The sequence below is a fragment of the Halichoeres trimaculatus genome, unplaced genomic scaffold (assembly GCF_033239565.1).
Source record: "Halichoeres trimaculatus isolate MK-OKI-2021-1 unplaced genomic scaffold, fHalTri1.1 fHalTri1_scaffold_4, whole genome shotgun sequence".
Lineage (NCBI taxonomy): Eukaryota > Metazoa > Chordata > Actinopteri > Labriformes > Labridae > Halichoeres > Halichoeres trimaculatus.
The window spans coordinates 35,494,818-35,516,724 of record NW_027437182.1 but is presented as its reverse complement, the minus strand read 5'-3'; the positions used below and the strand labels follow the sequence as shown (position 1 = coordinate 35,516,724).

General features: G+C 40.3%; 1 protein-coding gene across 1 annotated transcript in view; it reads right to left on the bottom strand.

Moving 5' to 3' along the window:
• naaladl2 (N-acetylated alpha-linked acidic dipeptidase like 2) overlaps window positions 1-21,907 on the bottom strand; it is an 894,403-nt gene that overhangs the window by 813,000 nt on the left and 59,496 nt on the right. Inside the window, exon 2 of the mRNA XM_074668343.1 lies at window positions 18,591-18,649. The gene's annotated coding sequence lies outside the window, so the exon portion shown is untranslated. The remainder of the gene's footprint in view (window positions 1-18,590; window positions 18,650-21,907) is intronic.

The following is a 21,907-nucleotide window of genomic DNA, read 5'->3' as shown; positions in this document are numbered from 1 at the left end:
ATTTTGGAAACACTCCCATGGGTCATAGCATGTGTTTTTATTGGTTAAGACATTCAATAAAAGGCAGTAGACATTTACTGATGTCTCGTCTCTGGCATTCATATAAGCTTTGGTGTCTGCTCCTTGAACAGACATTATTTATATTTTCATTCCTCTTTTCCTCTTCCGCCTCATCTCTCTCATTCTATCATTCCTCGATTCCCAGATGTCTAAGTTTAGCTGTGTGAAAAGGAATCCTGCAATATTACAATGCGTCTGAATATTAAAACAGAGGATGGTTGATTGGTCACTGCAGATAAACTGCTTTGACTGGAGCTAAATTAGGAGTGTTATCGGAGAGCACAGAGAGGAATGTGAAGGCTGGAACACCGTTGATTTAATTCGAGCTGCTCAGCTTCAGTGGGAGACAGCTGCGCTTTGAAATTCAATGTTCAAAAGCTGTCCCGGAATAACAGCAGCCATTGAGAACTGAAGAGAAAAAAATCTGTCGTATGATGTGGACGGATCATACTCCTTTTAGAGCTGCCTGCCGTTAATTTGATCTGACTGCTACCATGATCCTCTCACACAGTATTTAATCTGAAATGACAAAATATTACCAGCAGCTCTCTCTCATGTAGGCAGGCTTTCTCAGGGCAGATCACATGCTTTTGCAACAGCTAAGATGATATACAGTACATGGAAGCATCTGGAAATGTACATGTGAGACTGAAAAACATTAGAGAAACTGTTTAAGAAGTTTTAACACAGCATCTGACAATCTGTACTAATATAGAGAGGAAGAAGTTATATAACTTAAGGAGTCTGTAGGTGCTTCAATTAGTATAATCTAGTAAATAAACATGTTTTCATTCATTTGCCTTGGTTAATTCATTTTGTAGGAAATAAGAATAGAATACAATGCACTTTATTAATCCCTGAAGTAGGGTTGCCAACTTTGAGGCAGAAAAATAAGGGACACCCTACCCTAATTGTGGGGGGTGGGGATGGGTGGGTCTGGTCATGTTTAACTAATGAAATGACTGTACTCTTGATGTATTGGTAAGAAATAACCAATCTCCGAAAACATATTCAGTAAAACACTGTGGCAGCTTAAAAACAGTTCATGCCTTTTTAAATCTCATTCTGTTGATTCTTTTAGTGGGATTGACTTTTCCAAATTTCCCAAATTCTAAATTAGTTATCAATAAGATCCCTGTATCTGGAGATGCTTCAGGTATGAAGACCTGTGAGTCTGACATTTGTTTGTCTTGATGTTGCTGTGTCATTGCTCTCTAGTCACATGCTATAATGACCAACAGGTCACCATGGGCCACAGAAAGCACTCGGCGACAGATTTTACCGTGTCCTTTGAAATTGTTTCACTCACACTGTCAAGTCATTCATGTGAACTTTTCCACTCACATCTGTGTTTCTGCATCCTTTGCTATTCAATGGGGCACTAGGCGGAGTACTGGACGCAGCCATAGACATGTTTACTCCTGATTTTCTGTGACTTTCTCTCACCCAATTGATGATGAGCGCTTATTCCATGCTTAAAATCAACCAATCAACAGGCGTTTCTTGTGGGCGGATGCGGACGCATGTTGAATTCAGGCGGAGTGGTGCTGCATTCAAGGCAAACTGTGAATACGGGCCAAATTGCATCCCGTATTAATTTGAAATGGGATGCAACTTTTAAGTGTGAAATACAGGGCAATTCCGTATTTTACAGGACAGGTGGCAACCCTACCCCGTAGTGAAATTCAAAGTCACAGCACCAGTACAAGAAAGGTGAGCTGAGATCATACTTGAGGCAACATATTGTGACTTGGCTGTAAGGAAATATAAAGTTTATTTAACATCTCTAACATTTGCTAAAGTTTGCCAAACTTAGCTCCTAGCTGTGTTGTTCATCATGTCTCTTTGTTTGTTGGGAGTTCATTGGCCTGTTTTGTTCTAGCTTTTGATCTTTGGTGATGGTACATCATTGTTAGCTGTTGTCCAAAGGGCTCTAGTTAAGCTAACGTTAGCTTCTGGAGCTTAGCGCCATAAGCTTATGTGTAATAGCTGAGATAACAAGGTTGTCAAATGTTGTGCTGAATGATTCAGTGTAAATACTGTAGCTCCAAACTAACAGACACAGTCTTGGTAAAGATGGTTAATAGGAGGTTGTATTTTTGTCCTGACCAATGCTGATCCTTTATCTTGTTGTCTGAGATGCTGATGCTAACCAGATGCTGTTTATCAGGGTTTGCTCTGTAAATTTAGTCTATAACTGAAGGCTTTTATCGACTTTCTAAATGATAAAAAGATTCACATCTCCTTCCAATTCGTAAATTAGAGCCTTTTGGTGATTTGTAGATGATGTGTGATCTTCCTGTCACCAAAAATCATCAATAGCACCCTGGGAAATCATTTTGAACCATTGTGCGTTTATTTTTGGGGTTGGGCAGAATTTCTGTACAGTCATGTGTGGTGCTTTGTGTGGTATACGTGGGGTGATGAGGAGGTTGACACCTCACGACATGCTTCCAATCACAAATCCGTTCATCACACGAAAATCAGACGTTAGAAATCCTGGTTGTTCCTTCTGAAGGTATTGCACTGTGAAAGCAGGGCCACGAGCTTACTTGTCTCAACCACTCGCACAGAGCATGCTCGATCTCTGAAGTGGCGTCAAAACAAGCTAGAACCTTGGTGTAAAAACGACAGAAAGAAAAAGCAGTAGTGTCAAAAGTTATGTGTGGGTAGAATCAATCTGCAGTGCCATTTAGCTGTCCCTGCTTACCTCCAGTTCTCGCTGAAGAATTGAGTCACCATATAGCCCACATCTGCCCAGACAATTCTTTGTTCACACACGTCTTTTGTTGTTGTCTGTCCACACAGGATGGCACTAATTGCCAAGACAGGGCATTTGTTTTCGTTGAGCATCTTTGGTGTGTGTTTCTCACTTCCAGGTTCCTCTTCTTCTTCTTCCTTTTCCTGTTTTTGACGTTGCAGTTCTGGATACAAGAATCAAGCTCCCAAATGCCATAGAAGGAGATACAGAGTCCAACGTGTGGTACGTATAGACATATGGACATGAGCAGTGAGGTGGCAGCAGAGCACCAGGTGAATCAGACCATTTAAAATATTGTACAGTACATGCTGGGCTTAATCTGACACCTGCCATGGTGCCTGTCACTGAATGTCATTGTTTGCCCAAGTGAGTGGAGGGGGGCGTGGCCTAGCCATAGGTCAATCCTGCGGTTCACAGATTAAATCTAAAGCAGTGTCCTGTGTGGACACAGCAGGTGAAAGGTCAGCGTGGTTTGAGGAATTTGGAATATTAATCACAGCTGTAAAATATCTTGAAATATTCAATTTACAGCTAACATTTTTTTTTTTTATTATTATTTTTTTCATCATATCATCTAATTTTTATTTTTATTTATTTTTATTTATTTTTATTATATCATCTTTTTTATTTTTATTTTATTTAGTTATTTATTATTTATATATATATATATATATATATATATATATATATATATATATATATATATATATATATATATATATATATATATATTATTGGATTCCTACCAGGTGCTGCTGCTAATGTGTTGAGGACAGCAGAGGAAAGACATCCAGGCCATTTCTGAATCTGTCGTTATAAAGTCAAGCTGTCCACCAGATGGATTTTCAGACACACAGTTGAGCTTTTTTTTTAGTTATTATTTATCAGAATAGTTGCTTAACTTGTTGTTCTATTTTGGTGGACAGTAATTAAACTTTTCCGTCTTGCTGTGAGCATGGTCACTCAACACAGCCCATCATTCATTCTCCAGAGGAAAGAACAACCCCTGACAACGTGTGAAGTTGTGCCAACAGTGTCACATGTGTCTGACAAAACAAATCACTCATCCGTGCTGTTCATACAGTCTTCATTAGCTTCATTAGCTTCAGATGTGCTGTGAATAACCCGGATGTCAAGAATCAATCAACCCACTTTTCTGGTTTCAGGTTTTATTTTTTTACAACCAGGTAAAAATTGCACAAATTTACATTTTGCACGATTGAATCTTGAGATGGTTTTAAGTAGAGTTTCAAAATGCAAGAAGAAGAAATGGGCTTGAATGTGGTCGGATTGATGAGCTGCATAAGCAAGGCCTCTCACAATGTGCTATCGTAAAACGATGAAAATAATGAAGTAAATGTAAGTATTTTTTGCGTCTTCTGGCTGCACTCTTAGGAGTGTTACAGTCTTAGTATCCAGTAGTGCTAAACACAAACACATGGTGCAGGGACATCTGCATCTCTGCCTTTGAAAACATCAAGGTCATGTCTCAGAATTGTCATCAATATGGAGAAAAAGAACAAAAAAATCAGCGAGAAAAGTGGTTGTGCGTCTCTTTAGCAGAAAAGTAAAGTTTGTTTTCAAATTCAAACTGTGAGCAGTGTGACATGTTCACACTTTAGTGGCAGAAAAAAACAAACCCTCTGAACTTTGAAGAACTGAATGATGAAACAATAAGCCCCAATGTCAGTTCAATCCCACTGAGTTTGGATGAGACCCTACTGAGTCCTGATGACAATCCAATAAGGTCAAACCCATGGTCTTAATAAATGTACTGTCTTCCATGTGCGTCATTACTCCGTACTGCAGATATGACTCAGACTGACTCCATCTCTCCAGTCTGAAAGGTGAAAAGTGATGATTAAAGACCGCCTCATCAATCTTCTTTTGGTTCCTTTGTCATCTTCAGTTTATTGAAGGTAAAATGAACCGCAGAGTGAAATTTCTGTCCTTTTCAAACAATAATGCACACAGGATAGAAAAAAAATGTTAGAAGGGAAAGTTTTGTCATCAACTAAAAATGCTTTTAGCGAGCTGGGATTTTGGAAATCAATCATCTGTGATTTAGGACATTCACTGCTTAAAGCCACTGTCATCACTTGTGATTTGCAGTTTTGTTGCATGTCATCTATTCTTATTATGCTGACCTTGGCAGCCTCTGAAATGCAACCACGTTAAAGTGTCAGATTTTACTTTAAAGCTGAATTAGACACCATCATTGCTTGCTCTTTGGAAGTCCTTTAAGTGTACACTCTAAAGTTAACCCCTCACTGTATCCTGACCTCTTGCTAGCTGCCAGCATCCTCTCCTGTCTCCTCTGTATGACGGTGTCCCTCTGTGATTCATTACACCCCGTCAAATACATTACTTTTACAGGGGTTGTATGATAATTAGGGCTGCAACCAGGGCTGGGGGATATATCAAATATAATCGATGTATTACAAGTTGTTGCACGTGAGATGTATAAAATGACAATATCGCAATTATTGAGTATAAACAATTACCAAAATGTTTTTAGAGGTTGGAACGTAAATTGCTTCGGTGATTCGCTCGTTTCACGGCAACACCACGAGAAGCAAACACTATTTGTTTTTGAATTTGACTTTCGCTTTTCTGCCCCCCCTCCTCCTGCCTACCATTCAGTCACGGCATTCAGCTGTGCACTGCTTGAAACATGACAGCAGATGAGTTTGATGCTATTTTGCAACTGAATACCAAAATACTGCAAGCTGGGATATTATCACAAAACGAACCCAAATGCAATACAATTCAACCAGACCCCAGGCTCAAAGACAGAAGTCACTAGAGTCCTTTCAGCATGACCAACCTAATCCAGGTAGCTGATTTATGGTAATGACAGTCATATTATCTCCAATTTTGGTTCATGATATTTTCAATTTATCATGTAATATAATATAATATAATATAATATAATATAATATGATATAATATAATATAATATAATATGATATAATATAATATAATATAATATAATATAATATAATATAATATAATATAATATAATATAATTAGCCAGTTGAAAACATCCAAGTTTGGTTTAAAATGAAAAGTGTGCTAAACTTTTCGTAATTGAGATTTCCCCTTTTTGCATTCAAATTTTAAAAATCCAACTGAAAGTTCAGCTTGAATCATAATACTGATGTCATTTTATGCATCAAAGTGTTGGATTTAACATTAATATAGTGATTCAGAGGAGAAATCAGAATATTGAGATATATATATATCCTGTATCAAGATATAGCCTAAGGCTGTATTCAGACCAGAAAAGTCCTTTGGTCCACTTGTTTGGTCCGGACCAAAAGCTGACTTTACTTTTTCCGTTTGGTGCGGTTCGTATTCAGATTGTACTTTTTGCAAGTGGACTATATTCTGTAAACACATCCACGTGTGTGACGATCAGTGCTCTCATTGGACAGCTCTGACAAAGGTGACACACAGAATACAGACCAGGAAATGGAGGTAAACATGTGTTTGTGCTCTTATTAGAGCTGCAAAATCATTTTCAGTTTCAAGAGCAGCTCCTTCAAAGCAGGCTCAACAACACCATTTTAAATTGGAACAGAGAAGACCAATGCGCGCAGCAAGGAGACGCTATGCTCTGCGTGTCCTGACCCACAACATGCTAGTAACAGCGTGGCTAAACAGAAGACGGAGGATCAGGTATGAACTAAAGACGGTTAGGCTACGGTAGCTTTATAGGCCCAAAAGGCACATGTATCCTGTAGTGAATTCGGATGGACCCTGGTTTGTATTTAGACCTGCACCGGAGAACCACGAACCGCACCAGAGTTCGTTTGGAAGCGGACTGAGACCACCTCAAAAAGTGGGTCTCGGTGCGGTTGTTTGGTCCGCACCAGGGTTCGTTTGTGTTTATTCACACCTGCATGAAAAATCCGCACCAGCGTGGGAAACGAACCCTGGTCCATTTAAAGTGGACCAAGCAGTCCAGGTCTGAATACGCCCTAAAAATATCAAGGTATTTGATTTTGGCCAAATCGTGCAGCCCTAGCTGCAACTAATGGTAAGTTCAGTAATTGATTACTCTGACAATTTTATTTAAGGTTAATCAATGACTCGGAAAAAAAAAGGGGGGGGGGGGTTAATTCACAGAACCAAACGTACCTTGTTATTTTAGATTTTTTAGTTAATGACTACTGTTTGCTTGAAGATATATTCAAAGAAACAATGTATCTGACCAGATGTTTCATTTATGATGTACACAAAGTGATATAAATGTATCATCACTTAAAGAATCAACGGTATGAGCAAAATAATAGAAAATACATTGTTATGTCACCAGATTAAGAACTTAGTAAAATAAATCAAAATGTGTCCTCAATCTTTTCATCTGCAGGTCAAACAGTACACGCCCTCTTCCCTACCACTATCTGAAGCGGCTAATGCTAACGTTAGTTTAATGAGCTCCTCGAGGTTTTCAAACGCATTTCACAACGTATAAAGGAGTGTATGTAATATTTTGTAGCTCCTTACCTCGCTGATGAGCTCCAGGCTCGTCATCGATGAGCAAAACATGTTTGCAATATAAGTGCTGGATCATTGCAGTCGTGCCGTGCCATGCGAGGTCATTTTTGCAAATGTTGCAAATAGCACGCTGTGTGCCTTCACTCAGCATTTACTTAGTGTTAAATACTCTGGGAATATTTAGGACAAATTCCTTCTTCTACTCTGCCATTATTTGTGTGTTAAATCGTTTCCCTCACCTGTCGGCTTGGCTTCTCTTCGGCCACGCTGATCTGTTTACATGTGACGCATACAGCCCCACAGCCCAAGTAATCTCCGGTCAAGTAGGTGGCGGTAATGCACCTTCAGCTAGTTGCTAACTGCTAAATAATCAGACAAAATAAACTGAAGACAAACTAATACAGTAATGGTGCCGCACAGTGCATTGATTATGATAAAATGTAATTGACACTTTTACTAATTGATTTGATTTTATCAATTCGTCGTTGCACCCCTAACGATAAGTATGTGATAGTTTTCACTGGGAAGCCAAATTATCGTAAACTTGCAAGTCTCACCAGTGTTGGAAATGCAATGAGAGCACGGACTGAATCAACGCTGAGAGATGTCACAGGAATATTTTACCTTTTTGGGAGGTTTACTGTCTGTATTTATTCACCACACATAAAGCTCACTTCTTCCCTGTCTTATTATTCTCTCTGTGTTCTCTCCTGTGAAGAGCCATTTCTGTTGTTTGATGGAGGTGAGCTCCCCAGTAGAGTCCACCAGTGACAGCCTAATGACTTCTCTGCACCACTGAAGCTGCTGTGCAAAGTTTATACGACCCAATGGGAAAGGGGGCAGAAGCATGGTGGTGCAGATGTTCTTTGTTTGTGAAACACTGAAGAAGTGTCAATGACACTCTCTATGAATCCCCCACTTATAGTGTGTAATGGGCACACTCATAAAGCCTGATAGATGCATTTGTTGAGATTTGTAACAGTATTTGTGATTATAAGCACTCCAAACAACCTAAAGCAACATTTGCCACTTTTTAAAAACAAATTTTAACCTGGCACTGCTGGATTAAAATGTCAGAGGACTCATTATATGAAAGGCTCAAAATATCTTAAAATTTGGACCTTGGAATTTTTAATTGATGCATAAATTGACCTCACCACCCAGTTAACACAACTGTTAAAGCCTGTCTCCATTTCTTTCCTCCAACCAGTATTTTAGTATAGCCAAAGCCAATGTCATGTTATGTGTTTCTTTGTGTCCCTCTTCTTCAGCCATGTTAATGTCTGAGTCATCCAGCATCCTGTGTCTTTAAAGGGCAGCTCCGGTTTTTTGACACCTGGACCTTATTAATAGGTGTGTGCATGCTCATATACTCACTCAGACAAACATCGTGCAGCTCGGAGTCCTTCAGAAGTTATTTAGATCCAACCGATTTTAGCCGCACTTAGCGGGGGCCACGGCAAGGGACATAATCTCTGCAAAATCGCTCATTTCAGCTATATTTTTTCATCCATCGCCAGTGTTATCATAAAGTCAGCTTGTCTACCGTCTTCAGGTGGGTCAGCTGACCCAGAGCTGACCTGGTAAACAAACGTTTGACAGTTGTCCTTACCGGTTTGAGCCTGAGTACACGGACGAGGAGCTCCATGAAAGAAGGATGCAGAGGGAGAGAGACGAAGAGCTGGCTCAAGAACAACAAACAGGAGTTCGTCCTGTTGACTCAATGCGAACTGGTGGTGCGCTTGTGGACAGTGTTAGCCAATGGCAACAAGAAGAGGAGTGTGTTTGTGATAACACTGGCGATGGATGAAAAAATATAGCTGAAATGAGCGATTTTGCAGAGATTATGTACCGCACTGAAGCTCCCTTGCCATGGCCCCCGCTAAGTGCGGCTAAAATCGGTTGGATCTAAATAACTTCTGAAAGACTCCGAGCAGCACGATGTTTGTCTGAGTGAGTATATGAGCATGCACACACCTATAAATAAGGTCCAGGTGTCAAAAAACCAGAGTTGCCCTTTAAGGCTCTGTCACTCTGTCACTCACTATTGAAACAAAGTAACAAAAGGATTTTATTGTTGAATTTAACAAAAGTTAAATGAAACAAAACAAAATAACTTGTAAAGTAACAAAATCACTTAATTAAGCCTTTTCGTGAAATTTGTGGGTCTTTGGTTTTCCTCCCAGCCCACAAAATGTGATTATTTAATGACAAAACTTGCACTTAGTAGTGCTTGTGAATGTAAAATCCTTACCTAAAATGAGCTGTTTGGAATTTCCGAGGTTTGCCGACGTCAGCAAGGTCCCTTTTTTGACCAATCAGGAACAAGTCGACCTGATTGGTCCACTGGAGCAAATACCCCCGAACCCCCTGCCCGCCCATTCCTCCCCCCACATCTAGGGAGAAATCTCTCCAGCAGCGGGGAGAGGAGTGTGGCTGTTTTTGGCTGTAAACAGCCACATAGTTCCATGCACAAGCTTCCCATCTCAGAAGAAGACAAGACTAAGTGGCTAGAGTTCATTTATTAGGGAAATGTTCCAGCTACACTCAGTAAAACTGTGCATGTGTGTGCTAGTCACTTCACTGCCGACTGCTTTTCCAACTTTGGACAGTACAACAGAGGGCTAGCGAATAGACTGGTCCTGAATCCAGGCGCATTACCAACCATCCACCAACAAACCTGGGACCCTGGAAATGTGAGTATTTTAAATGCTGTGTGCTGTGGAGCAGATGTAAGAGCTTTTCCTCTGTGTCCCCCCTGTCTCTGTGTTAGCTTCAGGATGCTAACTTTAGCTGCAGTTAGCCTGTTGTTTAAGCCTGTTATGTTACGGTAAACGAGCTTTGCTGTTTTCCAAACATTGTGCACTAGGAGCTCGTGGCGTCTCTCTCAGTGACGCTGAAGAGCGGGACGGTATCAGCGGTGGCTAATTTACATATTGAGGCCATGCCTACTAAATCAGAGCGTTCTGAACAGAGCGGCTATGAGAGCCTGGAAACAATGCTGCTGTGCTTGATTTATTGGCTTTTTGGACCAAAACATGTTACTATTTCATGAAGACATCAATGATTCATATTAAACTGCAGAAAAGAAGCAGAATATCAGACCTTTAAAGGTAAAAACCAAACTGAAAAATCTAGCTAGAAACACTGTCTGCTTAATTTTTTATTTACAAATAAACTAGGTACCATACTGTCCTGACTATAAGCCACCCTGTAGTATAATTATGCTTTTTATTTTTTTTAAGTTGTATCAGTCAAAAAATGTGTTATGAAGAGAAAAAAAACATATGTAAGTCACACTGGACTATAAGTCACATTTATTAACAATGATTTAATGAGCTTAAATGAGCTCCATCCGATAAATGTCCTCACTTTTAAAAAAGTTACGGGAGTTTTGACGCTAGTTTGTGACTTAAAACCCGGAATCTGTTTACAATAGAGAGCCAAAAAGATGCTAGTGAACTTCTAAATTGTTTTTTCAGGCGCTAAATACCAGGAGCTGTCAGGCTGTCCAAAGCGGGGTCTGGACTTGTATGCACCACACCAAAAACGTGATGTCAGGCGGTTGTCATAAAATTGCAAACAGTGAGTGTGAAATTCTTTTTTCACATATCAAAATGTGAAAAGGCTACGGTGCAAGTGGGCTAATGCATTTGAACTTTTCAGCTTTTTACTTTCCAGTATCAGGTGGTATACTGTACAAGCGGAGCCTGCAGAGGATTTCAGATAAATAAATAACACCCAAACGACCTACAGTGTCTTCACTTTTCTGCTAGTGTCTGTAAAAGATACACATAACCATGGCTGTTCTACCATGGTGCAAAGAAGCTTGTTAGCCTCCCAAACATACTCTACACAAGGTATGGGTCAAATAGTTCCTGTTTATAAAAGGACAATAGGGAAAATAAATTGTAGTAAGCTACTGATATATAGACCTGTTGCACTATAAATATAATTTTCAGATCTTCTTCCACTTTTTCCAACCAACACCTGAGAGAAAAACCTCTCTGGTTGATAAATCCACTCTGGCCCACAAGTGACGCCCTTGAGTGAGTCATCAACTTCGTCCGTCTGCCACTGAAGGCCAATTAAGAGACGGTTCCCCAAAGATTTTTCATTATGAGAGACGTTACCCAGTTAGTCACTTGATCCTGAGCTGGTATTTTAACAAGCTACTTTAATCATTAGTACACGTTTAAAGGAAATCGTGATCTTAGCTGTTCTACTCACCTAATCAGGGCACTGACTGACAGCACTGGCCCCTGCACGCCTCCCTGACTACCCTCATACTCTGTTAATCATGCTGTTACACAAACACACATGCCAACAAATATGCATGAAATCACCTAACAATCAAAGCATCAGGATGACGGTAATTTGTGCTGGCTGCCAGACAGGTCCTGGTCGGAGGCGTCGGTGGCTTGTCATCAAGATCTCAGCACTATGAAACACGGCATAGTGTGCAGCCTCTCAGCTCTCCGCCTGGATATTACTGAGCTGTTGCATGTCCAATTAACACGATGATTTCACACGGATGACAGGGGCGACAAAAATTAACAACTAACTGAGGAAACAACAAGTTGGATTACATGCAACCAAACACACTCATACACATACACACATGCTGGTTTCTTATTGTGCCTCTATGATCACATCAAGCCCTCACAGCACTGGTAAGCCCCTGGTATTAAGCAGTTCATTGACTAAATCCCTCTACTATCAGTTCACATGTAAGTTTCATATACAGAAATCCTGCAGGATTTAATTTAGGTCCAGCTCTATCAGTTATGCATCAGTTTTAACAGCCTTGAAATGATTCACAACTTCCCCCTTTTTATCATGCGCAGACTCAATCCCCAACCAAGTCATTCGTTAAGCCATTAGAAAAACAACATGTGTTATCTGTTTGTGGACCCAAACTCAAAAGACGGCGCAAAACACTGAACCCCAATCTGCTCCCAATGTTGGTCACTGTTGGTCAGTGGTGTGTGATTGTGGGCAAATGTGCCCGTGTTAGTTGAACTGATGGCTCCTACCATAGCAGTTACTACCATCAGTGTGTAAATGTGGTGTGGATGGGTGAATGAGACAAGCAGCGTAAAGCGCTTTGAGTGGTCAGTAAGACTACAAAAGAGAAATATAAGTACAGGTCCATTTACTATTTACCATGTTCAGTCAGGACCTCTTAGTCAAATTATTCTGTATTAACTTGCACAGTTTCATTTGGCGGTATGGTTCTGTTCTGGGACTCCCTGCTCTTCCATGCGCTTGCATGGGAAGCCTGAGGCAGGAAGAACACAGCCTCTTTTTTACTGGTCTACTGTCCTTAGGTTTGTCCTACTGTATTTAGTGCCTTGTATGTATATGTTACCATCAACCTACCTGGGGGTCTGAAGATGGAAATTAGCCCAAGGCTATAATTTGGCATATTTACATTTGTAAAAATGTTCATTAATATGCACTGTTCCCTCTTTAAAATCAATAAACAAGCACCTCCCTGCCTTTTAGAGGTAAGATCGGCCCTAAAAAATCCAGCCCAACCCGAACCAGGCCCGCGGGTATTAAAGCCCGACCCGGCCGATCAATTAACTTGATTTGCTGGCCTGAGCCCGAAGCAAACCCGAAATTTTACATCGCAAGTTTTCTTAATGTTAAAATAATCTACATATTTTTTTGATCATTTTCAATGCATTTACTCAATGAAATATAAAAATTTCTGTGTGTGATATTGTGGCACAATGATGCGCCTCTCTGACAAGGAGAGGAACAGCAGCAGGAGCAGGTCTCTGGGCTTCATTGTAGATCATAAGGAAGGGCATCTGAGATACACGAGGTAAAGCCTCCAGAGCGCAGCAGGTTCACTATAGTCTTCGTTACCAAAGGCGGAAACAGACTTTAAAAATCCTCCGCTGGAGACTGCGCGCACGGATGAATCCATTCATACATGTTTCTGGACCAGCTGCTGTTTGCAGAAGTCAGACCTGCTGAGGTAGGTGGTCCAGGGCGGTCGGTCTCGGTGTAAAGTGCGTATTGTGCAGGAGTTCAGTCTCGGGTCTCGTCCTCTTGAACATCTGGCATTGAGCGCTGCGTAAAGCATGCGTGTGTCCCGAGCCGTGTATTTGGTTATTACAGACTTCAGTCGGCAATGGCTCGTGAAACAGGTGCAACTGCCTCTGGTTTAAAAAGCGGAGCCCTAAAGCTTCCTAGTATGTATTTGACTGTGAGTCTGCGCTGTCTGCGGCTCCTGTTTATTAGTTAAATAGCAATTACCATACAGCGCCTTCTCTGTTGTATCCAAATTATTTATTTTATAACAAGTATTCCTTTAGTTTAATATCCATACATGGTTTTAATATACAATACACAATATATAAATATAAATTTATTAAAAATAAATAGCGAGAGAGAAGCCCGGCCCGACCCGACCCAAAGGTAATAATTGACATTTTGGGCCCGACTCGGCCTGAAATTCGGGCTCCGGCTCGGGCTTAAGATCTTACCTCTACTGCCTATCACGAGCCATTATGAACGGCATAAGCAGAGAGTGCAGAAAGAAAAATAAAACCCAGACAGAGCAGAGCAATCGACATGAATACATAGACAGGAGGAGGTGGGGTTGAGGTGGGTTGTAAATGCCATGCCAGGAAGGAGGCTGGGCTAGAGCTGTTTAAATAGACCACTCTGAATGCAATTTCCCAAAAGGAAGCAGACACGGGAGTCAGCCGATCAATCAGCTGATCTGCACCGATGATGACAGCTAAGCTGTTAGAGTTTGACGTCGTGGCCTGCCTGAACTAATCCTATGCTTGATTCATGAAAGACCAAGGCCGCTCCTACTGTGCTCTTAGAAAAAAATAAAAAAAAGACTGAAGGTAAAAAAAAAATATGCTACATTGCATTAAAAAAAAAAAAAAAAAATGTGCCATTATTATTTTTTACATGAATCTAAATAAACAAGAATGGGCGACCTCTCTTTTCATTGTTTACAAAAAAATCCTCACTCAATTACTTAATTTTTGTTTTTATTTAACGTATATTTACAGTTATATTTTTGCACAAAAGAAATACTATGCATCCAGAAAGTAGTTACTTAACTTTTTTTCGTGTTGTTGCCATTGTCGACCCACCAGTTGAAAGTGCAGTCATGCAATGATGCAGTCACTATTCTTTTTCTGTTCTGTGTGCTGTTTTAAGGAGAAAATACACATTCAATTTTTAATCAAGTTGTGAATAGTTTAGATACTTTAAAGTCATGACCTAAGGTACAGATGGCCACACAGTTTGGGTTGCAGGACCCATGAGGTTCACCCTCAAGTATTTGGCCTGGGCTCAAGTCTGACCTGTGGCCTGTTTCCTGGCCTATTCCCTGTCCTCCCCAGTCTTTCAATTTGGCATGAAAAGTCCAATAAAATAACTAAAAATATATAATAAAATCATGAACCATCCTTTGTGCATAAACACAAAGGTATAAACTGTGGGAGGAAACCATCAAATGACCATGTTGACCCTAAATACCAACCAGTAGACACTTCCGAGGAGACGGTTTATTTTTCTTTAACAGAGTGCAGCTTAGGTTAAAACTCAGAGTCTGAAGGCAGCTTTATTGTAAGGACAGATGAGATATGTTTTGCCCTAGATGTTGTACAACAGAAGCAGCATGTCACAAGAGTATCCACTGTCAACATGTCCGAACAAATCCTTGGATGATCATTGGATGTATGATCACTGCACATGAGTTCTGCATTATCACAGTGAGCCACAAAGAGTGCAGCAGCATTTTTACTGTGATTTACAGCTGATGACACCTCTCCAAGCTAACACTGTCTCAGCCCTCATTCTTCTTCCCTAACCATAGTTCATGGTTAAGGGGGAGGCATGCTGTTCTATTTTCTCAGTGCTGCTACACAGATCATTATTATTCCATGATCCAATTTCTTGACCAACAATAACACACATTGAACATGACACTGAGCACCATGTAAAACAAGTTGGTACCAAATTGGAAATGTGTGCACATAAGCATGCTGTTGACAGTGCTGTCACACTGTTCCTCCCTCACAGTCTTCGTTACGAGCAGCCAGCACTTATCTCTCCTCACGCCAAAATGGATCTAACATCCAAGTGACAACTAGAAGACATGTGACACACAGAATATAAGCAGGGAAATGAGATTTCTGTTATGCAGAAAATGGGAACTCTTGTGGGGAAAATGCATGTATCTGCAGTAATTTGTGTGTTTTGGACCAGTGTCCAACACCTGCTGAGTCTACAGCGTCACAGAGCAGCAGCCTCATCTTTAATGCAGGACGTGGTCAGGCAGTGCCATTGATCTGGCTGAATGTGCAAGTGTCTCAGGCTGTGTTTATTTAAGGAAGCGTGTCTATACAACACCATACAACACGAGTGTGGAGCCATTTGAGCGAGCTATACAATGTCAGTATGTGTGTGTGTGTGCTTGCCAGTGTGCTGGAGGGTCTGGTCTGCATATCAGCTGGAAAAAGCAAAAAGCCACGGTCAATGGCCCCACTGTGGTCTCCACGGTAACCCCTGTTTAAGGACTGCTACACATCTCCTAGGAGGCTGGGGTTCATTAATGTTAGGAGCAACTTTCTAATATCCCTCTGGTAATTTCTACACAACTACAGAAATAAGCTCAGCTGTAACCTTCACACCAGCTCACAGACTCTTTCTTCTGGTTATATCTCTGCTTACAGCAGCCTTACTGTTTGGTTAATCGTTAAGTTATTAACTGTTTTGGTCACTTGAAAATGGGGAAAAGCCGCTTCAGTGGAAATCATAACATTTATGACGGCTTCATTCAGCTCAGTGGTTCGAGAAGGTTTCTGTCTGGGCAGGTGCAGCCAATCTCTGTACACTCCTTGAGTTGAAGCAGGAGCCCACATGTGTTGACAGGGCTCTTAATCATGGTGTCCAATCAACCTTTAAAATATAACAATAATTGGTAACACTTTATTTTGATAATCCGTCTGTTAACACTCAACAAGCTATCGGTAGATATTCAACAAGACTCGCCAGCAGACAAGTAACAAACATTAAACTAACTATTAGTAGGCCATACAGATGCATTTCAGGGTGTTACATCATTTTACAAAAAGTGTTTTCAAACTCTCTTATTTTCTTTAAAAAGTTATTAATTAACATTCAACTATCTGTAGATTTACAACTTCTTGTAGGATGTCACTCAACTACTCTGTATCAATTGTTCAGTTGAAAGTATGATGTCTGTTGATAATCTGTTGGTTGTCAACTACTGATTAGATTAATTGACTCTCAATAGATAAGATATTAACTAGTAGTTTACTTTCTGTTGATTGTCAAGTTAGTTGACTGTATCAACAACATGAAAGCATGGATCCATCCTGCTTTGTATCAACAGTTGCTGGTGATGGTGTGATGGTGTAGAGGATATTTTCTTGGCTCACTTTGGGCCCCTTAGCAGCACCTAAACATTGTTTAAAGTCCACAGCCTACCTGAGTATTGTTGCTGACCATGTCCATCCCTTTATGAGCACAGTGTACCATCTTCTGATGGCTACTTCCAGCAGGATAACGCTCCATGTCATAAAGCTGGAATCATCTCAGACTGCTTTCTTCAACATGACAATGAGTTCCCTGTACTCCAATGACCTCCACAGTCCCCAGATCTCAACCCAATAGAGCACCTTTGGGATGTGGTGGAACGGGAGATTCTCATCATGGATGTTCAGCCAACGAATCTATCTTTATCATGTCAATATGAACCAAACTCTCTGAGGAATGTTTCCAGTACCTTGTTGAATCTATGCCACAAAGGATTAAGGCAGTTCTGAAGGCAAAAGGGGGTCCAACCCGGTACTAGCAAGGTGGACCTAATAAAGTGGCCAGTGAGTGTGTATGTATATCTTTATCTAAAATTGTCCATGTGATGTCTGAGTTTTTATTGTTTTTTTTTTTAAAATAAATTTACAAATATTGAAAAAAAAAGCAAATCATTTTGAAATTTTTGATTTTTTAAAGAAAAATTCAGAGAATCCATCCACACAAAATTATTTATTTATTTATTTATTTATTTTTTTTTTTTCAGATTTGCCTTTTTGTAAAATTATTTATCCAGGGCTTTAACATTTGAGGTTAGCCACAGGTGCATGAAAAGTTGGTTGGCTGCTGACGTTGTAGGAGATGAAGAAGAGCAGTGGCCGGCTTTATTGACAGATGTGATGAAGATTTAGTTCAACAATATTTTAAGGCTCTGAACAAAAGCAATGATTCATAATAAAATCTTTAAAACTGTCTTTGATCACACTTCAGTCATCTCTAAGAGAACTTCTGTGTGAAGAGAATCATCCTGAAGTCACAAGTTCACACCAGCAAAAGTTAAATCTTTCACATTCACTACACGTCTCATAAAATAAGGACCAGAAATCGCCACAGACATGTCTCGACAAAAGAAGATTGCTTAGTTTTCTGAAAAAAAGACGAGGCAAAGGGACGATGAGTTCTCTGGTGGTGAAAGAAAGGAAGATGAGAAAGAAATGAGGCGGTTTCTTCTTTGTTTGACTCGTCAAGGTCATCCAATGAGTCACACCCTCACAAAAGCTGTATCACACATGACATTACATATCATCACGAACAATAAGGTCCTGCTGAAGATTTGAGGGAAATGTGAAATAGCCAGCAGTCCCAGAGCACATTAAAGAAAATGTATTACACACACGCACACACACACACGCACATGCACCCCTCAGTACCCAAATTCTCCCAACTATGCTGGAAACACAGGTAGGCTGTGCTATCTTCAAAAGGAAAAGGTTTCAAACAATGCTTGGTTGTACTGTATGTGTCCGTGGGGTATTGTCTGCCGCACCAAGTGACAAATATTAATTTTCATCAAACAATTCGCCCTCTATCGCTCACTCTCTCCTGCTCTGCCTCTGTGTGTGTGAGTGTGTGTGTATGTGTCTGTTTCTCTTGGCCTTTCCTCTGCTGTGGGCCCCTGGGATATAATGGGCTGCTATTTGAAGCCCAGGACCTAGTTTCACTGCCACCACGGGCCCTGTCTTGGATGCACAATTTATAAAAGAAGAGAATGAGATGGGGGAAATGAGACAAGAAGAGAGGAGAGCTCTTAGACTGAATTTGAATTGGGAAAAGTAGAGTTTTGGGAAATGTCCCCCCCTTAAACTTTTCAGGGCAAATAAAGTGAGTGTGCAGGTTGATGTAACTAGAGAATAAAGCAAAGAGAGAACACAAGTGATAAGTTACTGACCTGTTAAAGGTGTCTGCCTTCTCTTACAGGCTGTGAGACAAGCCCAGAGTGATGTTATCCTGAAACAGAGGGAGACAAAGGGTATTATGAATGACTGCATACTCAACCTGTTATATATTTCAGGTTGCCTCATTAATAATTGTTGTTGCGTGTAGACATTTGGCTCTTTATCAAAGTGATGAGCTTCATTTTCAACAACGCCAACAAAGCAAGTACACAGGACCACGACTGACTGTGCAGATATAAGATATTTAATGAGTGAGTCTATTAGGGTACAAAGTCATAATTTCAGACATTTCCTGGAAGGAAGGCATTGATGAAAACACATGTTATAAATAAAGTCAACTTTGATTTATATATATATATATATATATATATATATATATATATATATATATATATATATATATATATATATATAAATATATACAGAGTTGGGTATATAACGACAAGTAACAAACGTTACAAGTAGTTAAATTACTTTTGACCGGAACGAGTAGTGTAACGGCACTACTCCTCCTAGATTAGTAGTTAAACTAGAGTTACAAATGAAACGCCACGATCGTTACTTTTACAATGACTGCAAATAGAGCAACCAAAATATTATTATTTAAGCTGAGTTCTTTTTATTACCACCAGTAGATTGTACAGTGGCGCATGCGCAGTACTCTCTGGAGAGCTGACTCCTTTCTTCGTAAACAAAGTCTTTGTGAGTTCAGAGATCATTACAGCCACACAGCGCTGTCTGGAGTGACACAGACTGCAACAGAGCACTAACTTGGAGCTGACCATGATGGAATATTGGTGAAAAACACAAGTTTTTGGACGATTAATGCAGTTTTAGGAGCGGCGCTGCATGCCCCGATGGATCCCATTATACGGACGTCCGCTGCACGATTTTGGATCTAAATATCTCCAGAAGCACTGCTTGGATCAGGAAAGCCTTCTGGGTGAGTATTTTGTTCTACTTCATTCTATAAACAATGTAAAAGCTGTATAAACCGAACTTATCCTTTAAAAGGGGCATTTACAGTGGGAGGGAGTGCAGTGTTGTCAGTGGGGCACAGATTTATATAAGGCAACCAATTTTACTGTGACAGTTCATATGCACATTATTTTGATTTTGTAGAGCAGAAGGAGAAAAGTGTGACCTTAGAATGCAAGTTATGTCCAGGAAATAAGAGGCTGAATACTGCATGGAACACAACCGCAAATCTCTTGAAGCATATAAAGATGTATCAGGGGGATAAAGTAGTGTAACGAGTAGTGGAACTTCTTTACTATTTCCATGAAGTAATCAAGTAGTGTAGGGCACTACTTTTTTCAATAGTAACGAGTAACGGGTAACTCTTTACTTTTTTGAGTAACGGACCCCAACTCTGTATATATATATATATATATACAACGCATTTTCCGCACTATAAGGCGCTTCAGAGTATAGGGCGCACCTTCAATGAATGGCCTATTTGAAAACTGTTTTCATATATAGGGTGCACCGCATTATAAGGCGCATAGAGTAGAAGCTACAGTAGTGGCTGGGGTTGCATGTTATGCATCCACTAGATAGAGCTACGCTAAAGGGAATGTCAACAAAACAGTCAATAAGTCAGTCAAACTCAGGCTACATCCACACGGAGCCGCACATTTTCCTATCCAACTATTTTTTGTGCCGTTTTTAAAAAAAGTGCGCTTGAAAGACTAAGCCGTTTCTGCCATCCACAAAAGCCGTTTCCAGAGATCAGTCAAAATGCCAGACCTTTGGGGGGGGGGGGGGGGGGGGGGGGGGGCTGTATTTCTCTGACAATAAACAAGAGAAGAAGCCCTGGCCAGCCTGTGAGCTAATGTTAGCACTTAGCAGAATTCCTCTTTACAGGTTCTTACCACTTACCGCTGATACCTGACTACAGTAGCCATGATTAATCAATATTGATCCATATATAAGGCACATTGGATTATAAGGCACACTGTCGGCTTTTGAGGAAATTGAAGGCTTTTAGGTGCGCCTTATGGTGCAGAAAATACGATATATGAAGCTCCTGCACATTCCCCTAACCAAAGCCTTAGATCTTTTCTGGTATTCTTAAAAGATTTGTTATCAAAGCTTTTTGCATATATGTATGTATATATATATATATATATGTAGTTCGGCATCTGCAGTCTACACATGCCACAAAGGCTGGGTCATATATGTATGCACAAGATTGCATCAGTGATATAGGGTACAGAATGAACAATAATATATGATGAAATGAAATACATTCTCACTGGTCTTTTCTGTCATCATTTTACAGCCTCAGAATTTAAGGAAGTCCCTCTTGTCTGAGGACCCCCACCCCCACTCTCCTTACATCACAAGGTTGCTCTGATGACCCTGTTATTTGAACAAATGTGTATATTCTCACAACTGATGCAACTAAACAGGATAAAACATAAATAAGCTCCTTTGTGATTTACTCCCAGTAGCACTAATTTCAATTTAGGATAAAGTTAACTTGAAACATGGAGTCCAGTGTGCCATAGGGCGTAGTGTTAGCATCTCTCTTCTTCTGTCTGGAAATGTGAGTTTCTTAAATGCTGTGTGCTGTAGAGCAGAAGTAAGAGCTTTTCCTCAGTGTCCCCCCTGTCTCTGTGTTAGCTTCAGGATGCTACCTTTAGCTGCAGTTAGCCTGTTGTTTTAGCCTGAGAGAAACGAGCTTCGCTGTTTTCTAAACATTGTGCACTCTGAGCTCGTGGCGCCCCTCTCAGTGACGTGGAAGAGCGGGGGGGGGGGTATATCAGCGGTGGCTCATTTACATATGAAGGCCACGCCCACCAAATTAGACTGTTCTGAATGGAGGGGCTATGAGAGCCTGGATACAATGCTGCTGTGCTTGATTTATTGGCTTTTTGGACCAAAACATGTAACTACCATTTCATGAAGACATCAATGATCCATATTAAACTGCAGAAAAGGAGCATGATATGGGACCTTTAACTTCAGTGATGATAAATGTAGCTTTAATGCTAATGTTGTGGCATGACAGATTCTTAAAGCTGAATATAAGGTGACACATTATCAGTGAACATTTCAGAAACATAAGTGCCAGGATATCACATGGAGAGACCCCTACAACATTTCATATACTTCTGTTGTGTTGGTCCATTTGCCTTTGTGTTTGTATTTGACACCTTCCAGCCATTGTACCTTGCTCTTTTGAAGAGCACACAGTTAAATGTATGCATAGCAAACAAAAAGAAAGAAATTAATCGGCAAAAATTGCTTGCTTTAATACACGTCAGACTTCATTGATTCACAAGTGAATTTTCTGCGCCTGGGG